Source organism: Gossypium raimondii, chromosome 13 (assembly GCF_025698545.1).
Source record: "Gossypium raimondii isolate GPD5lz chromosome 13, ASM2569854v1, whole genome shotgun sequence".
Lineage (NCBI taxonomy): Eukaryota > Viridiplantae > Streptophyta > Magnoliopsida > Malvales > Malvaceae > Gossypium > Gossypium raimondii.
In genome coordinates this window covers 3,881,676-3,895,009 of record NC_068577.1, presented here as the reverse complement: position 1 = coordinate 3,895,009, position 13,334 = coordinate 3,881,676, and positions in this window count along the sequence as shown.

Genomic DNA, 13,334 nt, shown 5'->3' with positions numbered 1-13,334 from the left:
ATTTCAAAAATCGAAAAATACAAAATTAAAAATAATTAAATTAAAATACATGAACTAAATTCATAACCTACACATAATATAAGGAATAATAACCAGTTTTAATTGAATTTATTCTACCCTTGTTAGCAAACAAGAGGCGTACGACACCAAAGCTTCTTGATAGTGATGGAATTTAACTTTTAGAATCCAATATAAGCTTAAAAGTTGCTTCAATATTGATATGCACTAATGATTTCTACCCTAATCCCTTTTTTTTCATAACCATACTTCAAGTGTGAGAGAGTTATAGAATATGTTATCGGTTTCATAAAAGATTAAAAGTGATACTTACAAATAATTCAATAAATGAGAGTACATTTAATTTTAGATATAAAATATGTCACCGGTCTCATAATGATCTGAAAGCGATACATATCACATATCAAAAGAGATTATCGGTGAAATTCGAACCTTAATAGCTACCAAAATATTAATAAGTATTGAGTCAACTGGACGAAACTTTGATAAGTGATAATTTCATAAATTTTACAGTTGTTATAATAAACGTCAGTAATTGTGGTAAAACGGTCATAAAACAATAAGAAAAAAATTAAGAATACATGGATTTTATGTGAAAATCCTTTCGAGAAAAAATCATGGGCAAAAGATGAGAAATTCACCAATGTTGAAAAATGAATGATACAAGAGAGTTTTGACTACATCTAATTAAGGGTTGAAAAATCATGTTTTAATCAAAGTCAAATAAAAGAAGAATAGTTCTATATTGATCCAGCTTTCGCCCCCACACAGATCCTCTTATTTTGTTACTGTTTTTATTTCTTCAACAACTAACGAGATTCCAATCACATTATTTGCTTAGTTGTTTCATGCATCAGCATAACATCTGCAATGTGTCACAGCAATGATGGAATGAAGTGGAAGAAATAGTGCATATATTTGGCTATGGTTTTTTAGGGTGGAGGAGAGCCCATCCTTAACAAATCATATGTTGAAATAATTGAAAAAAAGAACCCCAAAAAGCTGAGGAGGATGGATTCTGAGTGCCGTACTAGTGTGGCCTTTCTCTCTTTGGCCAAGCTTGGAATGAAATCTAATTGAAGATTTGTGAATCTTTTATTACCTCTTCGAAGGTCACCCTATTATAAAAAATAATAATAATGTGGTCCATCAATTGTAAACATGGGCATGATTGCAAGCATGGAGAATAATTTGAAGCACTCTTATCCCATGCCGATTTTATTTTGGATCCTTTCAAATACAAATTTGTAAAGAGCATCTTATAGAAAAGATGATGAATAAATTGAATTGTGTATTTCCCTGGCCGCAATGCTCTTGCTTATCAATTTAATCCCATCAAAAATGAAAGGATGTTATTCCCCTTAGTGATGTGTTAATCAAAATCTTTATAATGCATTCATACATATCCTCTATGTCAAAACTAAATGTTATACCACTTTCTAGACAAAGACTTGGGACAAATCACCAGATATAACACGTTACTATTAAGATCCAATAATTTAGATTAATAGGTTTGTTGATACACAGCCTTAACAGAGATCAGGATGTTTTGAGAAGTTGAGAGGAAGCACCAAAAAATGGTTGTCATGAGTCCCCTCCCCCAAACGGGGCATCTTGGGGTTATTTAAATCGTGGGTTAACCATGGGTTTTCGTGTCGGATCATCGGGCTATTACATATTCAATTATAATTGTATAACAAGGTTAAATTCTATTATTAATCTTGTATTATGTATAAGTTGTGTATTCAGTTTATGTTCTCCAATTTAATGTCATCAAATTCATTAACTAAAATATCATGACTTTTCTGTGAGTATGACATGGAAATAATAACCTAACATACCACTACACATATGATAATATGACTGAAATTTTAAAATTATGCATATTATAGGGACTAAATCAATAAGTCATGAATATTATAGAAACCGTTCTTAAACTATTCCCACATGTGATTAATTACATTGTACCAGCAAATTACTACTTACTATATATGTCGATATTAGTCAGTCCAAGGACACGATTATATGGTCAATAATATGGCATTTTGGATGGTACAAATTTGAAACTTCAAAAAGTTTGTTGGGTGCTTCAAATAAATCGATAAAAGCCAAGCAAGTTTCTTTATGGATTTAGGTCAAAGACTGCCTATAATTAGTATCCTCAATTTCTTGATATTACAAAATCTCGGGGTCGACAAAATTAAGCCATGGAAAATGGTGGTAATAGTTAAATTGAAATGCGACATGCACCAAATTTGATGCAATTATATTAAATACCAGACAAGAGATACTGCCTCAATTTATTGTTTGACGTCGAAAGAGATGTTGGAATTTGCACCCCCGCCTGGTTTAATGTGGTATGTGGGGGTGGTTTGGGGTTAATTACTTCCGTTTCTAATATAGAGTGTGGGTAGGGTTCTTCATATAGAGAAGGTATCAATTGCAGATAAAAGTAGTAATGGGATGATAATTATTTGGAGTGATTTTTTATTTTGAAAAGTGGATGTGGGGTGAGGTGAGATGGGATGAGTTGGATTTTTCCTTTTAGATCGTGGGTATAGAATAGTTATGGCAATTGTCTGCTCTGTGTTAACTTACTCCACTAGATCAAATTTCGATCTGTTTTATTTGGAGTGATTTTTTATTTTGAAAAGTGAATGTGGGGTGAGGTGAGATGAGATGGGATGGGTTGGATTTTAACTTTTATATCATGGGTAGTAATTGCCTGCTCTGTGTTGACTCACTCCACTATATTAAATTCCGATCCGTTTTATTTGGAGTGATTTTTTAGTTTGAAAAGTGGATGTGGAGTTGAGGTGAGATGGGATGGGTTGGATTTTTCCATTTAGATCATGGGGATAGAGCGGTTATGGTAATTGCCTACTCCGTATTGACTCGCTCCACTATATCAAATTCTCATTTAATTCTTGTATATATTGGGACCGAGACTTTTTTTTAAATGTGTTTTAAGTCCTTGTATTTTTAATATATTTGAAATTTAGTCTTTTATTTTTATTTTAATAAATATAGTCCTCTATTTTTAGATTTTAAAATGCAAGTTCAATTGTTAATACCGTTAAAAATCTTTTATTAAATTCAGTTCATTATTACAATGTTATTTTTAGTTACATGGCTACCAAATGAGTACTTTTGTTATTTCAAAATGTCACACCAACAAATTTAATAATGTTAACAATTAGACCTAAAATTTGAAATATGAAAAATAGAAAGATTAATTTATTGGAAATTAAATTTTAGATTTACTGAAAAGTACAGGGACTTATAGCACAATTTAACCTATTGTTAAATAAAATTTTCTACCATTTTAGCTTTAAGGAAAGAAATTAAAATGCTTTATTCACTATTTAATTTTGTGTTAAAAAGCATATTTGCCATTAAGTGAATATTAAAATTTGTCACTATAATTTATTTTAATTGATGTTTTCCATCATACTTCGAAAATTTAGGTAAATTTATCAATTAATTTTTGATTAAATTTTTCCACTAAACTTTGAATTTTATTGAAATTTCACCAACATTGATTTTTTAATTAAATTTTACTACTCAATTAATTTTGATATTTGAAAACAAAATTTAACAACAAAATATTCTTTCAAATATTTTATTTTAATAGTTAACATTAAGTTAATTTATTAAATATTCAAAATTAGAGTAAACCATACAAATAGTCACTCAAATATCAAATATTCTCATTTTAGGCACCCAAAATACAAAGTTTACAATTTAAGCACCCACTTTATATAGTTTGTTCATTTTGGTCAGTCCCCTTACAAACTCTAACAGAAATCTTATATGGTATTTTTTTGACACACAGACCAATCATTGGATGCCACATGACACAATTTACCATGTCATAAGTGTTGCGTACGACTTTAAAGGACTAAAATATAATTTGCCCAATACTAATTAATAACCAAAATAAAAAAACAATAATTAAATAGTTGAAAAGAACTCAGAAATCCAACCTCATCCTCTTCCTCAAATTTTAATTTAGAATTTTTTTTTTCTACAGCTGATGTTGATTACTATTTCACTAACTGAACCCAAATTATCCTTAATCTCACTAATAATTTTAGTTTTAAAAATTAGAAGACATTTTATAATGTATTTGTGTAATTAAATCCTTCAAGGACTAAAATTTGAAAATATTACAACACTGAAAAGAAAGTCTTCATTTGCTATAAAATAAGAAATCTGCCTGAATTCTAATAAGACCTTAAAATCCAGCTAACTCACTCTTGTTTGTTACGAAAGAAAAAAAAAAGGTAAACTACAAAAATAGTCACTTTTGTTTGCCTTAGATTACATATTAGTCACTTATGTTTGAAATGTTACGTTTTAGTCACTTACGTTATCGTTTTGTTACGAAGTGGCCACTTTACTGTTAAGCTCCGTTACCTCCCTAACGGCGGTCCTACATGGCAGTCCAAATTAAATTTATTTAATTAAAAACTCATTTTCATCCATGCAATTGGACACCCTAATTTGCATTTAAAACTCATTTAGACTGTCACGTAGGGCTGTCGTTAGGGAAGTAATGGAGTTTAACAGTAGAGTGACCACTTCATAATAAAATAATAACTTAAATAACTAATATATAATCTGGGGCAAACAAAAGTAACTATTTTTATAGTTTACCCCAAAAAAAGAAAAACAAATCTAAGGGAAAAAATAGTCATAATTTTCTCAAAATGTGCAATGAAATAGAACTTTCTCAGCATTAACAGATCGCATGATCTATGGTGAAAGAACCCATTATTGACAAATATGGAATTTTCATCAAAATGGGAATTAGTGAATTACCAGATGGGAAATGGTCCAATCCAACAGTAGGCGAACTCGTTGCTGAAGTAACCGCAGCAGCAACACCTTCACTAATCTGATCATCACATGTTCGAAATCAAATTCTAAGTTCAAATTTGAGGAAGAAGAAGAAGTTTGGATGTTTGGGTTTTTTTTTTCCAATCTTTTCTTTTATTTTGATTAATAATTAGTATTGAGAAAATTACATTTTAGTCCTTTAAAGTGGTATGTAACACTTATAATATGGTAAATTGTGTCATGCGGCATCCAATGATTGGTCCACGTGTCAAAAAAATGCTATATAAGATTTTTACTAGAGTTTGTAACGAGAGTAACCAAAATGAATGAACGTGGGTGTCTAAATTGTAAAATTTTTATTTTAGATGCCTAAAATGAGAATTTTTTATAATTGGGAGTTTACCTAAAAATTAATAAATTAAAGACTTGAAAAATAAAAATATATATGTATAAAGTAAAATAAGTTTATTTCTGTGTAAAATAATTGTTTCTATTAATTTTAATATTATAGTAATAAACTTATTATCGTAAGTAAGTCTGAAAATTATTTTAGGATTGAAATTAAATTATAATTTTATAATAATAAAAATATAATTTCACTATTTTAATAGAATATATCTTTATAATTTTAAATGATTAAATTAAATTTTATCATTTTTAAGAAAGTCAAAATATAAATTTATTACTATTAAATTACAATTTAAAAACTTTAAAAGATTTAAATGAAATTTTTTTATTTTAGGAGAGTCCCTAGCTAGCCCCTGCTTATTATGGTCAACTATTAAACTAAGATACAAAATTGATTGAAAAAGAAAAACTAGGATATAAAATAATTTTTATTAAGTGTTTGAATTATTACATAATAGTAATTAATTTGGTTACCGACATGACATGTCGACTGATAAGACTGCTTGATTTTGAAATATTCCTCATTTTCTCCACAAACTTTCTTGATCTTTCTAATCAATTTTCTAGCACATTTTTATGGTAATAAATAATCACATGCTTAAATATATAATTAGGGTAAAGTTCAAACAATAAACGCGATTAGCATAATTCGAACTTAAATCACACCTGAAGCGGTGAACACTGTTGATTTATTAGGCCATCACATGGGGTTTTGAAATTATATTGAATATATGGATATTGCATGTAATTGTTGAATTCGAAACTTAATATTCAATAATGATAGACTCTTCGATGCTATTTAACTTTTTTTTATATTTATTTTTTTATATAATATCTAAAACTATTCATAGTTCCTCCTAAATCCATAAATAGGAGGATAATGCACTGTAACGCACTCAAACTCACGTCCTCCTATATTGGCAATAATACACATGTCAATTAAACTAAGATTCAATTGGATGATACTATTTAACTTTTATATTGGCTTTATATATATAAATTTAGATTTTTTTTCTTTATACTTTGAGAAATAGGTGGAATATAATTTACTTCATATTTATTTTAACTTTTGATTTTTTTTCTTTATACAAAATTAATTTTAATTATTTGTACATATTTATTTTCCTTTATAAGTGAAATTTTACTTATAAACTTCTTTTGAAAAAAAGCCAAAATAATAATAAATGCAGTTACTATTACGTAACCGACATTCGACCAATCAGACGGCTTGGATGCGATTTTGGATCCGTCTCAGAACTCTCTCGATCTCCACCACCAGGTTAGCGACACGTGTTCGATCCAGCTGTGCTGTGAAGGTGATTATTACCACCTGATTGTATCATGCCCACACTGATTTTGATGTTAAGAGTCTCACATATTTGGCCTTATTCTCTTTTTACTTCCTCTACTATGCTCAGATTTCAGATTTGATTTTTTTCTTTTAATTTTGGTACAATTTGGTCACTCTTATTTTATACGATTGTTAGTTTTTTTTTTATAAAATTGGTAAAATCATTATTTTTCTTCTATTAAAGTGATTTTTATTTTTATTTTTATTTTATTTTATTTGATCACACATCAAGGCCACATGGACATCCAATCAATTATTTTTCAATTAAAAACAAATTTATATGTCAGCCCAATTATTGAGCTGTAACAATTAAAAGTGTTACTAATTTTAATTTACTAATAACATTATAAAAACTAAGGGACAAAAATACTAAATCAAAATAGAGAGATTATATATTAAAATTTCAATATAGTAGAGGGACTATAACCAGAATTAGACCAATATGTTTCTATGAGAAATTCTACCGACCCGTTGCCCATCCACGCTACACTCGAGAAGGTTCCACGTTTGCTTTTGCGCGTGCTATTGGGTCCCACTCCAGATATGTGACAGACGTGGCATGGACCCCGGCTGATCTGGTTGTTTAACGAGAAGATCATAACGGAACGACCGGCCACCGCCGAGTTAATCGATTGAGCTCACTGAGCTGCCCGAGATTGATTTTCTTTTATTCGATTATTTTCAAATTTTCATTTTAATTGATTAAGTTTGTATTAATGAAATATTTTTTTTAGAAAAATAAATGAAAAAAATTAAATTAAAAAAATCAGTGTAAAATTTAATTAATTACTAGTAAATAATTGATTATCACTGATTCATCAAAATAATCATTACCACTGATTAAATGCAATGACAACATATTGAATATTCAAACATATGTTTTTTTATAGGCGTCATGTTATCGGGCCAAAGAGAGTGGCTCAAAAGACCTCAACTCTTGGCACCCATTCTTGACTTCTTAAATTTTGCTTAACCCACTCTAAGAGGTTGACTAAGAAGAAGTGTTATTGATGATCTTTGGGCACCATGTTCAACCAAACTTCTTTAGTAGCCTGACAGCGCCTAACGACATGCAATATATCTTTTGTATTATGGTGGCACACTATACAAGAAGCATTTTGGCCAATTCCCCTTCACAAGTGCTCAAGGTTAGTAAGCAATCGTTGCCTATAAATACTTTGTACTCTAATTTAATCGATTTTTATCTTTAATTTTCAAATTTTGAAATTTTGGCTTTAACCCAAAGAGTAGCACTTAAATTCGTTAGGTTAAATTCTGTTATTAATCTCATATTACGCATAAGTTATAAATTTAATCCATATTCTCCAAATTAATTTAATCTTTATATTTTTCAAAATTTGAAGTTTCAATCCTAACTCAAAATGTCAACAATTAAATTCGCTAACTATAATAACTTGACATTTTTATATCATATATATGTATACAGCAAGTTGAGACGAAATTAAACATATGATAATACGTATACAATACTGAAATAAGTAGATTTAATTTAATGAACTTAATGGTTATTATTAAGATCATGATTGATATTTTAAATTTTGAAAAATATAAAAATTAAAGATAATCGAACTGAAATATAATGACTAAATCCGTAACTAAGGTAGTAAGAAAAGCAAACAAACATATGTGAAGACAAAGATAAGGTTAGTACCGACCGACCAATAAGATATGGAATTTACATCATTCTTTAAACGGAATTTATATCTCTTATTTTTTTTTTTTTTGGAATTTTTTTATAAATATTGTGAGGCAAATATCAATTGATTTTATATAAACAAGATAAGAGAAGCATATAACACTTTTCATTGTTGGGTTTTGGTAATATGATTCTGTACGCAACCGTACATGAAAAGGGGAAAAAACAAAAGTTAATTTGGTGGTATTTGTCATTATCAATCCGTTACTCGGTTATTCGATTGAGACCGATCCGATTTTTTTTATAGTTCGTTCATGTGAGTCTGCACGCGGAGGGATCGCACCATCATGCAAGTGAACCCATGTGATAGCTAGATAAATTCGTATTTTTCTTATCAGGAATAAAGTTGATGTGCTGAATTCAAACTCTTACAAAAATGGACTAAATTGGAACAAAAAGCAAAGAGGATGACTTGATTGAAAGATTGAAGATTCAAATATGACTGAATAAGGATTGAAGGATTGAAGATTTTTTTTAAAAGTGGCTGGAGGATAAAGATTGAAGGATTTTTTATATTGTTACAACTCTGTAATTAGTTTAAATTCAGAATTATTTAGTGATAATATTGAGGAAAAATCTAGCTAAATTTTAACACTAAAAATATATATAAATACCTAGTGGCTACAACCAATTGAACACACTTGAACTTTGGTATTTAATAATTTTTTTCATGATATATTCTGCCATTTCAATTTTTTCTTTCTTTTATTTTCAACCTTTTGGTTTAATTCCTTCCAAGGCCTTTTTTCTTTCCACTTTCCACAATTTCACAAAACCACTTTCCAAAGCATGATTTTTTTCATGATTAATTAAATCCTTTTTAACTTTAGCCGGTTATCACTTCGACAAAGTAACTGTGAGATATAAACTCACACTAAATACTTTACAATTTCGTATTTGCTATCTCTCCGGTATATGGGATAGAACAAATTCATCCCTCAAAGTTGATTCAATTTCAATTCAAAAAGTGCGCGTTGGGTTGGAATCGTTTGGCGTACAATTGGGAAGTTGAGTCGGTGGTGCTGTATTCAAAATCCCGCGAACAAATTGACGTGTTCAATTGGAAAAAAGCTAGTTGGATTCGGTCAAGGGAGACAGTAATCGAATTTAAACGACCCACACGGTTGAGGCCGTTAATTCAAGTTGAGCTTTTCAGATCGCAAGGTTGTCGAAATCTTAAATTAAGGGTACGTGCCATGTGGTTGGAATTTTGAGAAGGGTCAATTTGCAAGTGATACCGGGATCAACTACGAGAGGAAGAGTTGGCAGTTTGAGGGATCCTTGATTGCTATAATCAGCTTATCGATTGGAAGGAAAATTCTATTTCAAGGATCCATTCAAGATTAGAGTACACTGAGGCTAAGGCTAAGCTTAAAAAATATTTATTTTATTTTCTTACATTTATTTTTTCATTTTTGAATCTATTTTTATTTTATTTTATTTTTCGTATCTCCTTATTTTATTATCTTAATCAATTTAAAACCCCCATTTTTATTTTTTAGCATTGCAACCCATTGGTTGTGGGCACGTCTATTACCACGACAACAATTCTAGTCACGAGAAAAAGGTGAAATTAGACAACTCGTCCTTGTGGATTCGACCCTACTACTCTATATTTCAATTTACTGTTATTTTGTCGTAGGAATTTATATTTGGTGGTTTCGATGCCCATCACCATGTCTAGTGAACACATGTTAATTTTAGAATACGGTATGTGTTGGCATGCATGGAGACCTATATAAGACGTCACATCTAGGAATTGTATCATATAAATAGAAAAATAGCCTATTTGAAAGACAGACACACAAAAACACTCAACAAGTTGAATATTTTTAAGCAAAATTTTGTGTTTGGATCTTGTAAGTACGTACAAAGAATAGTATTAAAAAATTTATGTCTGTAAATGAGATTCGATCCAACTTAATCTAGGACTTAATTAGGATTCTCATGATTACTAAACATGAAAAGATTTCAAATTAAAAAAATTAATGTAATTTTTAACCCTTAAATTTAAAAATTATAAAAATATGATAATATGATACAAATCCTGACAAGAATTCCACTAATATTAAAACCCTAAAAAGAAATCAACCTTAAATCTTTTAAAAGAAGAAATGGAAATATTCATGATTAAATAAAATGGTCGAATATTTTATATTTTTAATTGAACTAAGGAGTTCACTGTTATCGGTATCTGAAGGAATATTCAAAATAATATTTCCAAAAGTAAAAGCAAAAGAGAAACAAAATGATATAAAATACTTATTTAGTAGCCATGTATTTTGAAGTTTTTCTTTCTTTTTCTAAATTTAAAAATCAAATTTTGTTGATGTGCTTCAGGTTTGTCGAAAGTGCATTTTGTCTAATAAATAATTAAAACTTATATATTATGAGGTTAAGTCCAATGATGTACAAATTCTTTAGTTTTTTCGATTTTACTTTATTTAAATACTTTAAAATGTTTTACTTTGTAAACTTATTAATGATCGTAAAATCTTAATCGAGAAAGATCATAATTTATTGGGGATCCAATCCTCTGATAATTTGTTAAAAATAAAACTTTATTCATCTATGGTACTCATCCTAGTATGTTAAAATATTAATTTGTTGGTGTTGAGATTAAACAAGCCGGAGATGACTACGGTGTCAAGCGATTCAACTTGCTAAAGGTAAGATGGAGAATCGTTGGTTTTGGTGATCAAGTTATAACAGTGATAGAGTTGGAAGGAGGAGAAAGGATCAAAGACAGAGAGTCCCTTTTCGATTAGGACTAAGGGTTTATATACCCTTAATTCTGATCCCGAGATGTCACGTGTCTTCTTCTCATACGTAAGTTAAAAGGCGAGTTCATCAAGCAGTTGACCACCAAAGGTTTAGGTAAGGTAATAATTAAACATGCTGTCAACCATGATAATTGGGTATGGTTACTTGATAGAAAATTAATTGATACCATCTTTTGAATTTATTTGGTCAGAGGTGTTGACTTTTTTTGGTAGGCAATTGTGTGGTTGAATACTTGTATATGGTTGTAGTAAATTTTTAGAGCAGAGCTTAAAATTTTCTCTCAAGAAGTCTCAATCAAAGTTTTCTTTTTTCCAAATAGTAATAGATTAATCTAGATACTCTGTTCAACACAGTAAAAAAAACAAAAGTGATGGTCGTATTTATTTATATCTAAAAGGTAAATCTTAAAATTACACGTAAAGAAATTTTACATTAATGATTGAGATGAAAAATATCGAATTATAAGATTTCTGCCCTTCAATATTAATTATTAATTTGATGTAATTATACATATAAAATTTTATTTTAATTTAAATATACGTTGTTGTTTTTATTCTTGTTAAATATAAATTTTGCATAGGCAATATGAAAATGTGAAAATGATATTACGTGAAAAGCGATAATTTTTTTTGTTCATACGTGAAAAGCGATGTTAATGATTTTCGAATATTGAAATAAAATTAAAATTTTATGTATATTAGAAATTTATTAAATCAAATGAATTGGAATGTGATAATACGTTTCTGGTCAAGTTGTTTTTAGCTAAATGGTATACCGATAATAGATTAGTGGAGTTATGCTTAGTACATCAGCTTCTAAGCAGGAATTGGAATATAAAGAGTCAATACATCCCGAGATCTTTCAATAAAATGGCTGATTATATGGCAAAAGGTACTATACGTAGGCTCGCACTTCTACAATAGTTTGAGGAGCCATCATCTTATATGGTTAATTTATTGTTTTCATGTGGATTTAATTTGAAGATTTAATATAATTATTTTGTGCTGTCTTTTTTTTACCAAAAAATATTTAGCGATTGTACAGTAAATTTAAATATTTACTATTTAAATATTCATTATATGTATATTAAGAAGAAGAATTGATATTATAAATAATTAATGTCACTTACATGTTGTGTTCATTATATGCATTTGCGTACCTATGGTCATGCACATGTACACAGTAAGCTACGCTAAACGACATTTGTTTTTCTTCTGAGGGAAGCTAAACGACATTATTAATTTTAATTTTATGACTACTTCGTTTTCAACCCATCTCGTAAGTTCAGCCCGTATGAATAACCCTAAATAATAATTTAATAATTAGAATTTAATCGGAGATATTAGTGTAAGAATAATTTATTTTCATATTAAATGAAGGGTCATTTAAGTTAAAACCCAAATCAATTAGTATAAAATTAATGCTTAAAACTGATGTCTAATTATAAATTTCTTTGTTTTTTTTTTTTTACTTCATGAAAGTAAAGAAGTTAATTTTATACTTTATGAAAACCGAAAAGTAATTTAATTGTTAAATCACTGATCTAAAAATCAACAAGTCAACAATTAATATACATAAAATTAACAGAATTAATTGTTCAATCAAATTAACAAGAATCAACAGTTTAATTAGTTCCTAACTTCTCAATTTTTGTAAAGTGTGAAATTAAATTCTAACAAATTAAAGTAATAAAGTAGTAGGAATAACTTTTAAATTCTTGTAAAGTTAAAAGGATGAAATTCAGAATCAAATTGAAGCACCAATAAAGAGTTGGTAAAGCCTTGAAATGCATGAATGTTAAATAAGAATAATAATAATTCAATCATCTCATAAATGACTATTGACTTTCTTCAATGAGAAGTAATTCAAAAAATATTAGTTCTACAAAATCTTCCCCAAGATTTGCTAGTCAACCTCAGCCTCTCCTTCAGTTCTTTACGTGATTTGTTTTTATTTATTTATTTATATTTGATTTATTTTTGGTATAAAAATTTATATGATCAGTCAATTACATGATATTATCTTGCAAATAAAAATAAAAATTTTAAAGTGACAAAAGATAAATTCCATTCTCTGTGAATCAAAACAGACTCTACAAATGAAATACAAAGAGCTGTTAAGAAGTGCTCAAGAAAGCCAGCCAAAGTTACAGCAAATGCTTCATTAAAAAAATTAATAAAAAGCAATATATTATGGATTTGTAATGCACTAACT